The sequence below is a fragment of the Camellia sinensis genome, chromosome 4, assembly GCF_055761805.1.
Source record: "Camellia sinensis isolate YWXY chromosome 4, ASM5576180v1, whole genome shotgun sequence".
Classification (NCBI taxonomy): Eukaryota; Viridiplantae; Streptophyta; class Magnoliopsida; order Ericales; family Theaceae; genus Camellia; species Camellia sinensis.
In genome coordinates this window covers 3604620-3616765 of record NC_138964.1, presented here as the reverse complement: position 1 = coordinate 3616765, position 12146 = coordinate 3604620, and positions in this window count along the sequence as shown.

Genomic DNA, 12146 nt, shown 5'->3' with positions numbered 1-12146 from the left:
CGGGGTTTCGGTACCATTTCTTGCGCATTACGGTTCGAACACTCGAACACCTATGCGGATTCTACTGCACAGTGGCAGATATGTAAGTACGGGGTTTACATACCATTTCTTGCGCATTACGGTTCGAACACTCGAACACCTATGCGGATTCTCCTGCACAGTGGCAGATATGTAAATACGGGGTTTACATACCATTTCTTGCGCATTACGGTTCGAACACTCGAAAACCTATGCGGATTCTCCTGCACAGTGGCAGATATGTAAATACGGGGTTTCCGTACCATTTCTTGCGCATTACGGTTCGAACACTTGAACACCTATACGGATTCTCCTGCACAGTGGCAGATATGTAAATACGGGGTTTACATACCATTTCTTGCGCAATACGGTTCGAACACTCGAACACCAATGCGGATTCTCCTGCACAGTGGCAGATATGTAAATACGGGGTTTCGGTACCATTTCTTGCGCATTACGGTTTGAACACTCGAACACCTATACGGATTCTCCTGCACAGTGGCAGATATGTAAATACGGGGTTTCGGTACCATTTCTTGCGCATTACGGTTCGAACACTCGAACACCTATACGGATTCTCCTAAACAGTGGCAGATATGTAAATACGGGGTTTCGGTACCATTTCTTGCGCATTACGGTTCGAACACTCGAACACCTATACGGATTCTCCTGCACAGTGGCAGATATGTAAATACGGGGTTTACATACCATTTCTTGCGCATTACGGTTCGAACACTCGAACACCTATGCGGATTCTCCTGCACAGTGGCAGATATGTAAATACGGGGTTTCGGTACCATTTCTTGCGCATTACGGTTCGAACACTCGAACACCTATACGGATTCTCCTGCAGAGTGGCAGATATGTAAATACGGGGTTTCCGTACCATTTCTTGCGCATTACGGTTCGAACACTCGAACACCTATACGGATTCTCCTGCACAGTGGCAGATATGTAAATACGGGGTTTCCTTACCATTTCTTGCGCATTACGGTTCGAACACTCGAACACCTATACAGATTCTCCTGCACAGTGGCAGATATGTAAATACGGGGTTTACATACCATTTCTTGCGCATTACGGTTCGAACACTCGAACACCTATGCGGATTCTCCTGCACAGTGGCAGATATGTAAATACGGTGTTTCGGTACCATTTCTTGCGCATTACGGTTCGAACACTCGAACACCTATCCGGATTCTCCTGCACAGTGGCAGATATGTAAATACGGGGTTTCGGTACCATTTCTTGCGCATTACGGTTCGAACACTCGAACACCTATACGGATTCTCCTGCACAGTGGCCGATATGTAAATACGGGGTTTCGGTACCATTTCTTGCGCATTACGGTTGGAACACTCGAACACCTATACGGATTCTCCTGCACAGTGGCAGATTTGTAAATACGGGGTTTACATACCATTTCTTGCGCATTACGGTTCGAACACTTGAACACCTATGCGGATTCTCCTGCACAGTGGCAGATATGTAAATACGGGGTTTCGGTACCATTTCTTGCGCATTACGGTTCGAACACTCGAACACCTATACGGATTCTCCTGCACAGTGGCAGATATGTAAATACGGGGTTTCGGTACCATTTCTTACGCATTACGGTTCGAACACTCGAACACCTATACGGATTCTCCTAAACAGTGGCAGATATGGAAATACGGGGTTTCGGTACCATTTCTTGCGCATTACGGTTCGAACACTCGAACACCTATACGGATTCTCCTGCACAGTGGCAGATATGTAAATACGGGGTTTGCATACCATTTCTTGCGCATTACGGTTCGAACACTCGAACACCTATGCGGATTCTCCTGCACAGTGGCAGATATGTAAATACGGGGTTTCGGTACCATTTCTTGCGCATTACGGTTGGAACACTCGAACACCTATACGGATTCTCCTGCAGAGTGGCAGATATGTAAATACGGGGTTTCCGTACCATTTCTTGCGCATTACGGTTCGAACACTCGAACACCTATACGGATTCTCCTGCACAGTGGCAGATATGTAAATACGGGGTTTCCTTACCATTTCTTGCGCATTACGGTTCGAACACTCGAACACCTATACGGATTCTCCTGCACAGTGGCAGAAATGTAAATACGGGGTTTACATACCATTTCTTGCGCAATACGGTTCGAACACTCGAACACCTATGCGGATTCTCCTGCACAGTGGCAGATATGTAAATACGGGGTTTACATACCATTTCTTGCGCATTACGGTTCGAACACTCGAACACCTATGCGGATTCTCCTGCACAGTGGCAGATATGTAAATACGGGGTTTCGGTACCATTTCTTGCGCATTACGGTTCGAACACTCGAACACCTATCCGGATTCTCCTGCACAGTGGCAGATATGTAAATACGGGGTTTCGGTACCATTTCTTGCGCATTACGGTTCGAACACTCGAACACCTATACGGATTCTCCTGCACAGTGGCCGATATGTAAATACGGGGTTTCGGTACCATTTCTTGCGCATTACGGTTGGAACACTCGAACACCTATACGGATTCTCCTGCACAGTGGCAGATTTGTAAATACGGGGTTTACATACCATTTCTTGCGCATTACGGTTCGAACACTCGAACACCTATGCGGATTCTCCTGCACAGTGGCAGATATGTAAATACGGGGTATACATACCATTTCTTGCGCATTACGGTTCGAACACTCGAACACCTATGCGGATTCTCCTGCACAGTGGCAGATATGTAAATACGGGGTTTCCGTACCATTTCTTGCGCATTACGGTTCGAACACTCGAACACCTATCCGGATTCTCCTGCACAGTGGCAGATATGTAAATACGGGGTTTCGGTACCATTTCTTGCGCATTACGGTTCGAACACTCGAACACCTATACGGATTCTCCTGCACAGTGGCCGATATGTAAATACGGGGTTTCGGTACCATTTCTTACGCATTACAGTTGGAACACCCGAACACCTATACGGATTCTCCTGCACAGTGGCAGATTTGTAAATACGGGGTTTACATACCATTTCTTGCGCATTACGGTTCGAACACTCGAACACCTATGCGGATTCTCCTGCACAGTGGCAGATATGTAAATACGGGGTTTACATACCATTTCTTGCGCATTACGGTTCGAACACTCGAACACCTATGCGGATTCTCCTGCACAGTGGCAGATATGTAAATACGGGGTTTCGGTACCATTTCTTGCGCATTACGGTTCGAACACTCGAACACCTATCCGGATTCTCCTGCACAGTGGCAGATATGTAAATACGGGGTTTCGGTACCATTTCTTGCGCATTACGGTTCGAACACTCGAACACCTATACGGATTCTCCTGCACAGTGGCCGATATTTAAATACGGGGTTTCGGTACCATTTCTTGCGCATTACAGTTGGAACACTCGAACACCTATACGGATTCTCCTGCACAGTGGCAGATTTGTAAATACGGGGTTTACATACCATTTCTTGCGCATTACGGTTCGAACACTCGAACACCTATGCGGATTCTCCTGCACAGTGGCAGATATGTAAATACGGGGTTTCCGTACCATTTCTTGCGCATTACGGTTCGAACACTCAAACACCTATACGGATTCTCCTGCACAGTGGCAGATATGTAAATACGGGGTTTACCTACCATTTCTTGCGCAATACGGTTCGAACACTCGAACACCTATGCGGATTCTCTTACACAGTGGCAGATATGTAAATACGGGGTTTCGGTACCATTTCTTGCGCATTACGGTTCGAACACTCGAACACCTATACGGATTCTCCTGCACAGTGGCAGATATGTAAATACGGGGTTTCGGTACCATTTCTTGCGCATTACGGTTCGAACACTCGAACACCTATACGGATTCTCCTAAACAGTGGCAGATATGGAAATACGGGGTTTCGGTACCATTTCTTGCGCATTACGGTTCGAACACTCGAACACCTATACGGATTCTCCTGCACAGTGGCAGATATGTAAATACGGGGTTTACATACCATTTCTTGCGCATTACGGTTCGAACACTCGAACACCTATGCGGATTCTCCTGCACAGTGGCAGATATGTAAATACGGGGTTTCGGTACCATTTCTTGCGCATTACGGTTGGAACACTCGAACACCTATACGGATTCTCCTGCAGAGTGGCAGATATGTAAATACGGGGTTTCCGTACCATTTCTTGCGCATTACGGTTCGAACACTCGAACACCTATACGGATTCTCCTGCACAGTGGCAGATATGTAAATACGGGGTTTCCTTACCATTTCTTGCGCATTACGGTTCGAACACTCGAACACCTATACGGATTCTCCTGCACAGTGGCAGAAATGTAAATACGGGGTTTACATACCATTTCTTGCGCAATACGGTTCGAACACTCGAACACCTATGCGGATTCTCCTGCACAGTGGCAGATATGTAAATACGGGGTTTACATACCATTTCTTGCGCATTACGGTTCGAACACTCGAACACCTATGCGGATTCTCCTGCACAGTGGCAGATATGTAAATACGGGGTTTCGGTACCATTTCTTGCGCATTACGGTTCGAACACTCGAACACCTATCCGGATTCTCCTGCACAGTGGCAGATATGTAAATACGGGGTTTCGGTACCATTTCTTGCGCATTACGGTTCGAACACTCGAACACCTATACGGATTCTCCTGCACAGTGGCCGATATGTAAATACGGGGTTTCGGTACCATTTCTTGCGCATTACGGTTGGAACACTCGAACACCTATACGGATTCTCCTGCACAGTGGCAGATTTGTAAATACGGGGTTTACATACCATTTCTTGCGCATTACGGTTCGAACACTCGAACACCTATGCGGATTCTCCTGCACAGTGGCAGATATGTAAATACGGGGTATACATACCATTTCTTGCGCATTACGGTTCGAACACTCGAACACCTATGCGGATTCTCCTGCACAGTGGCAGATATGTAAATACGGGGTTTCCGTACCATTTCTTGCGCATTACGGTTCGAACACTCGAACACCTATCCGGATTCTCCTGCACAGTGGCAGATATGTAAATACGGGGTTTCGGTACCATTTCTTGCGCATTACGGTTCGAACACTCGAACACCTATACGGATTCTCCTGCACAATGGCCGATATGTAAATACGGGGTTTCGGTACCATTTCTTACGCATTACAGTTGGAACACCCGAACACCTATACGGATTCTCCTGCACAGTGGCAGATTTGTAAATACGGGGTTTACATACCATTTCTTGCGCATTACGGTTCGAACACTCGAACACCTATGCGGATTCTCCTGCACAGTGGCAGATATGTAAATACGGGGTTTACATACCATTTCTTGCGCATTACGGTTCGAACACTCGAACACCTATGCGGATTCTCCTGCACAGTGGCAGATATGTAAATACGGGGTTTCGGTACCATTTCTTGCGCATTACGGTTCGAACACTCGAACACCTATCCGGATTCTCCTGCACAGTGGCTGATATGTAAATACAGGGTTTCGGTACCATTTCTTGCGCATTACGGTTCGAACACTCGAACACCTATACGGATTCTCCTGCACAGTGGCCGATATGTAAATACGGGGTTTCGGTACCATTTCTTGCGCATTACAGTTGGAACACTCGAACACCTATACGGATTCTCCTGCACAGTGGCAGATTTGTAAATACGGGGTTTACATACCATTTCTTGCGCATTACGGTTCGAACACTCGAACACCTATGCGGATTCTCCTGCACAGTGGCAGATATGTAAATACGGGGTTTCCGTACCATTTCTTGCGCATTACGGTTCGAACACTCAAACACCTATGCGGATTCTCCTGCACAGTGGCAGATATGTAAATACGGGGTTTACCAACCATTTCTTGCGCAATACGGTTCGAACACTCGAACACCTATGCGGATTCTCTTACACAGTGGCAGATATGTAAATACGGGGTTTCGGTACCATTTCTTGCGCATTACGGTTCGAACACTCGAACACCTATACGGATTCTCCTGCACAGTGGCAGATATGTAAATACGGGGTTTCGGTACCATTTCTTGCGCATTACGGTTCGAACACTCGAACACCTATACGGATTCTCCTAAACAGTGGCAGATATGGAAATACGGGGTTTCGGTACCATTTCTTGCGCATTACGGTTCGAACACTCGAACACCTATACGGATTCTCCTGCACAGTGGCAGATATGTAAATACGGGGTTTACATACCATTTCTTGCGCATTACGGTTCGAACACTCGAACACCTATGCGGATTCTCCTGCACAGTGGCAGATATGTAAATACGGGGTTTCGGTACCATTTCTTGCGCATTACGGTTGGAACACTCGAACACCTATACGGATTCTCCTGCAGAGTGGCAGATATGTAAATACGGGGTTTCCGTACCATTTCTTGCGCATTACGGTTCGAACACTCGAACACCTATACGGATTCTCCTGCACAGTGGCAGATATGTAAATACGGGGTTTCCTTACCATTTCTTGCGCATTACGGTTCGAACACTCGAACACCTATACGGATTCTCCTGCACAGTGGCAGAAATGTAAATACGGGGTTTACATACCATTTCTTGCGCAATACGGTTCGAACACTCGAACACCTATGCGGATTCTCCTGCACAGTGGCAGATATGTAAATACGGGGTTTACATACCATTTCTTGCGCATTACGGTTCGAACACTCGAACACCTATGCGGATTCTCCTGCACAGTGGCAGATATGTAAATACGGGGTTTCGGTACCATTTCTTGCGCATTACGGTTCGAACACTCGAACACCTATCCGGATTCTCCTGCACAGTGGCAGATATGTAAATACGGGGTTTCGGTACCATTTCTTGCGCATTACGGTTCGAACACTCGAACACCTATACGGATTCTCCTGCACAGTGGCCGATATGTAAATACGGGGTTTCGGTACCATTTCTTGCGCATTACGGTTGGAACACTCGAACACCTATACGGATTCTCCTGCACAGTGGCAGATTTGTAAATACGGGGTTTACATACCATTTCTTGCGCATTACGGTTCGAACACTCGAACACCTATGCGGATTCTCCTGCACAGTGGCAGATATGTAAATACGGGGTATACATACCATTTCTTGCGCATTACGGTTCGAACACTCGAACACCTATGCGGATTCTCCTGCACAGTGGCAGATATGTAAATACGGGGTTTCCGTACCATTTCTTGCGCATTACGGTTCGAACACTCGAACACCTATCCGGATTCTCCTGCACAGTGGCAGATATGTAAATACGGGGTTTCGGTACCATTTCTTGCGCATTACGGTTCGAACACTCGAACACCTATACGGATTCTCCTGCACAGTGGCCGATATGTAAATACGGGGTTTCGGTACCATTTCTTACGCATTACAGTTGGAACACCCGAACACCTATACGGATTCTCCTGCACAGTGGCAGATTTGTAAATACGGGGTTTACATACCATTTCTTGCGCATTACGGTTCGAACACTCGAACACCTATGCGGATTCTCCTGCACAGTGGCAGATATGTAAATACGGGGTTTACATACCATTTCTTGCGCATTACGGTTCGAACACTCGAACACCTATGCGGATTCTCCTGCACAGTGGCAGATATGTAAATACGGGGTTTCGGTACCATTTCTTGCGCATTACGGTTCGAACACTCGAACACCTATCCGGATTCTCCTGCACAGTGGCAGATATGTAAATACGGGGTTTCGGTACCATTTCTTGCGCATTACGGTTCGAACACTCGAACACCTATACGGATTCTCCTGCACAGTGGCCGATATGTAAATACGGGGTTTCGGTACCATTTCTTGCGCATTACAGTTGGAACACTCGAACACCTATACGGATTCTCCTGCACAGTGGCAGATTTGTAAATACGGGGTTTACATACCATTTCTTGCGCATTACGGTTCGAACACTCGAACACCTATGCGGATTCTCCTGCACAGTGGCAGATATGTAAATACGGGGTTTCCGTACCATTTCTTGCGCATTACGGTTCGAACACTCAAACACCTATACGGATTCTCCTGCACAGTGGCAGATATGTAAATACGGGGTTTACCTACCATTTCTTGCGCAATACGGTTCGAACACTCGAACACCTATGCGGATTCTCTTACACAGTGGCAGATATGTAAATACGGGGTTTCGGTACCATTTCTTGCGCATTACGGTTCGAACACTCGAACACCTATACGGATTCTCCTGCACAGTGGCAGATATGTAAATACGGGGTTTCGGTACCATTTCTTGCGCATTACGGTTCGAACACTCGAACACCTATACGGATTCTCCTAAACAGTGGCAGATATGGAAATACGGGGTTTCGGTACCATTTCTTGCGCATTACGGTTCGAACACTCGAACACCTATACGGATTCTCCTGCACAGTGGCAGATATGTAAATACGGGGTTTACATACCATTTCTTGCGCATTACGGTTCGAACACTCGAACACCTATGCGGATTCTCCTGCACAGTGGCAGATATGTAAATACGGGGTTTCGGTACCATTTCTTGCGCATTACGGTTGGAACACTCGAACACCTATACGGATTCTCCTGCAGAGTGGCAGATATGTAAATACGGGGTTTCCGTACCATTTCTTGCGCATTACGGTTCGAACACTCGAACACCTATACGGATTCTCCTGCACAGTGGCAGATATGTAAATACGGGGTTTCCTTACCATTTCTTGCGCATTACGGTTCGAACACTCGAACACCTATACGGATTCTCCTGCACAGTGGCAGAAATGTAAATACGGGGTTTACATACCATTTCTTGCGCAATACGGTTCGAACACTCGAACACCTATGCGGATTCTCCTGCACAGTGGCAGATATGTAAATACGGGGTTTACATACCATTTCTTGCGCATTACGGTTCGAACACTCGAACACCTATGCGGATTCTCCTGCACAGTGGCAGATATGTAAATACGGGGTTTCGGTACCATTTCTTGCGCATTACGGTTCGAACACTCGAACACCTATCCGGATTCTCCTGCACAGTGGCAGATATGTAAATACGGGGTTTCGGTACCATTTCTTGCGCATTACGGTTCGAACACTCGAACACCTATACGGATTCTCCTGCACAGTGGCCGATATGTAAATACGGGGTTTCGGTACCATTTCTTGCGCATTACGGTTGGAACACTCGAACACCTATACGGATTCTCCTGCACAGTGGCAGATTTGTAAATACGGGGTTTACATACCATTTCTTGCGCATTACGGTTCGAACACTCGAACACCTATGCGGATTCTCCTGCACAGTGGCAGATATGTAAATACGGGGTATACATACCATTTCTTGCGCATTACGGTTCGAACACTCGAACACCTATGCGGATTCTCCTGCACAGTGGCAGATATGTAAATACGGGGTTTCCGTACCATTTCTTGCGCATTACGGTTCGAACACTCGAACACCTATCCGGATTCTCCTGCACAGTGGCAGATATGTAAATACGGGGTTTCGGTACCATTTCTTGCGCATTACGGTTCGAACACTCGAACACCTATACGGATTCTCCTGCACAGTGGCCGATATGTAAATACGGGGTTTCGGTACCATTTCTTACGCATTACAGTTGGAACACCCGAACACCTATACGGATTCTCCTGCACAGTGGCAGATTTGTAAATACGGGGTTTACATACCATTTCTTGCGCATTACGGTTCGAACACTCGAACACCTATGCGGATTCTCCTGCACAGTGGCAGATATGTAAATACGGGGTTTACATACCATTTCTTGCGCATTACGGTTCGAACACTCGAACACCTATGCGGATTCTCCTGCACAGTGGCAGATATGTAAATACGGGGTTTCGGTACCATTTCTTGCGCATTACGGTTCGAACACTCGAACACCTATCCGGATTCTCCTGCACAGTGGCAGATATGTAAATACGGGGTTTCGGTACCATTTCTTGCGCATTACGGTTCGAACACTCGAACACCTATACGGATTCTCCTGCACAGTGGCCGATATGTAAATACGGGGTTTCGGTACCATTTCTTGCGCATTACAGTTGGAACACTCGAACACCTATACGGATTCTCCTGCACAGTGGCAGATTTGTAAATACGGGGTTTACATACCATTTCTTGCGCATTACGGTTCGAACACTCGAACACCTATGCGGATTCTCCTGCACAGTGGCAGATATGTAAATACGGGGTTTCCGTACCATTTCTTGCGCATTACGGTTCGAACACTCAAACACCTATACGGATTCTCCTGCACAGTGGCAGATATGTAAATACGGGGTTTACCTACCATTTCTTGCGCAATACGGTTCGAACACTCGAACACCTATGCGGATTCTCTTACACAGTGGCAGATATGTAAATACGGGGTTTCGGTACCATTTCTTGCGCATTACGGTTCGAACACTCGAACACCTATACGGATTCTCCTGCACAGTGGCAGATATGTAAATACGGGGTTTCGGTACCATTTCTTGCGCATTACGGTTCGAACACTCGAACACCTATACGGATTCTCCTAAACAGTGGCAGATATGGAAATACGGGGTTTCGGTACCATTTCTTGCGCATTACGGTTCGAACACTCGAACACCTATACGGATTCTCCTGCACAGTGGCAGATATGTAAATACGGGGTTTACATACCATTTCTTGCGCATTACGGTTCGAACACTCGAACACCTATGCGGATTCTCCTGCACAGTGGCAGATATGTAAATACGGGGTTTCGGTACCATTTCTTGCGCATTACGGTTGGAACACTCGAACACCTATACGGATTCTCCTGCAGAGTGGCAGATATGTAAATACGGGGTTTCCGTACCATTTCTTGCGCATTACGGTTCGAACACTCGAACACCTATACGGATTCTCCTGCACAGTGGCAGATATGTAAATACGGGGTTTCCTTACCATTTCTTGCGCATTACGGTTCGAACACTCGAACACCTATACGGATTCTCCTGCACAGTGGCAGAAATGTAAATACGGGGTTTACATACCATTTCTTGCGCAATACGGTTCGAACACTCGAACACCTATGCGGATTCTCCTGCACAGTGGCAGATATGTAAATACGGGGTTTACATACCATTTCTTGCGCATTACGGTTCGAACACTCGAACACCTATGCGGATTCTCCTGCACAGTGGCAGATATGTAAATACGGGGTTTCGGTACCATTTCTTGCGCATTACGGTTCGAACACTCGAACACCTATCCGGATTCTCCTGCACAGTGGCAGATATGTAAATACGGGGTTTCGGTACCATTTCTTGCGCATTACGGTTCGAACACTCGAACACCTATACGGATTCTCCTGCACAGTGGCCGATATGTAAATACGGGGTTTCGGTACCATTTCTTGCGCATTACGGTTGGAACACTCGAACACCTATACGGATTCTCCTGCACAGTGGCAGATTTGTAAATACGGGGTTTACATACCATTTCTTGCGCATTACGGTTCGAACACTCGAACACCTATGCGGATTCTCCTGCACAGTGGCAGATATGTAAATACGGGGTATACATACCATTTCTTGCGCATTACGGTTCGAACACTCGAACACCTATGCGGATTCTCCTGCACAGTGGCAGATATGTAAATACGGGGTTTCCGTACCATTTCTTGCGCATTACGGTTCGAACACTCGAACACCTATCCGGATTCTCCTGCACAGTGGCAGATATGTAAATACGGGGTTTCGGTACCATTTCTTGCGCATTACGGTTCGAACACTCGAACACCTATACGGATTCTCCTGCACAGTGGCCGATATGTAAATACGGGGTTTCGGTACCATTTCTTACGCATTACAGTTGGAACACCCGAACACCTATACGGATTCTCCTGCACAGTGGCAGATTTGTAAATACGGGGTTTACATACCATTTCTTGCGCATTACGGTTCGAACACTCGAACACCTATGCGGATTCTCCTGCACAGTGGCAAATATGTAAATACGGGGTTTACATACCATTTCTTGCGCATTACGGTTCGAACACTCGAACACCTATGCGGATTCTCCTGCACAGTGGCAGATATGTAAATACGGGGTTTCGGTACCATTTCTTGCGCATTACGGTTCGAACAC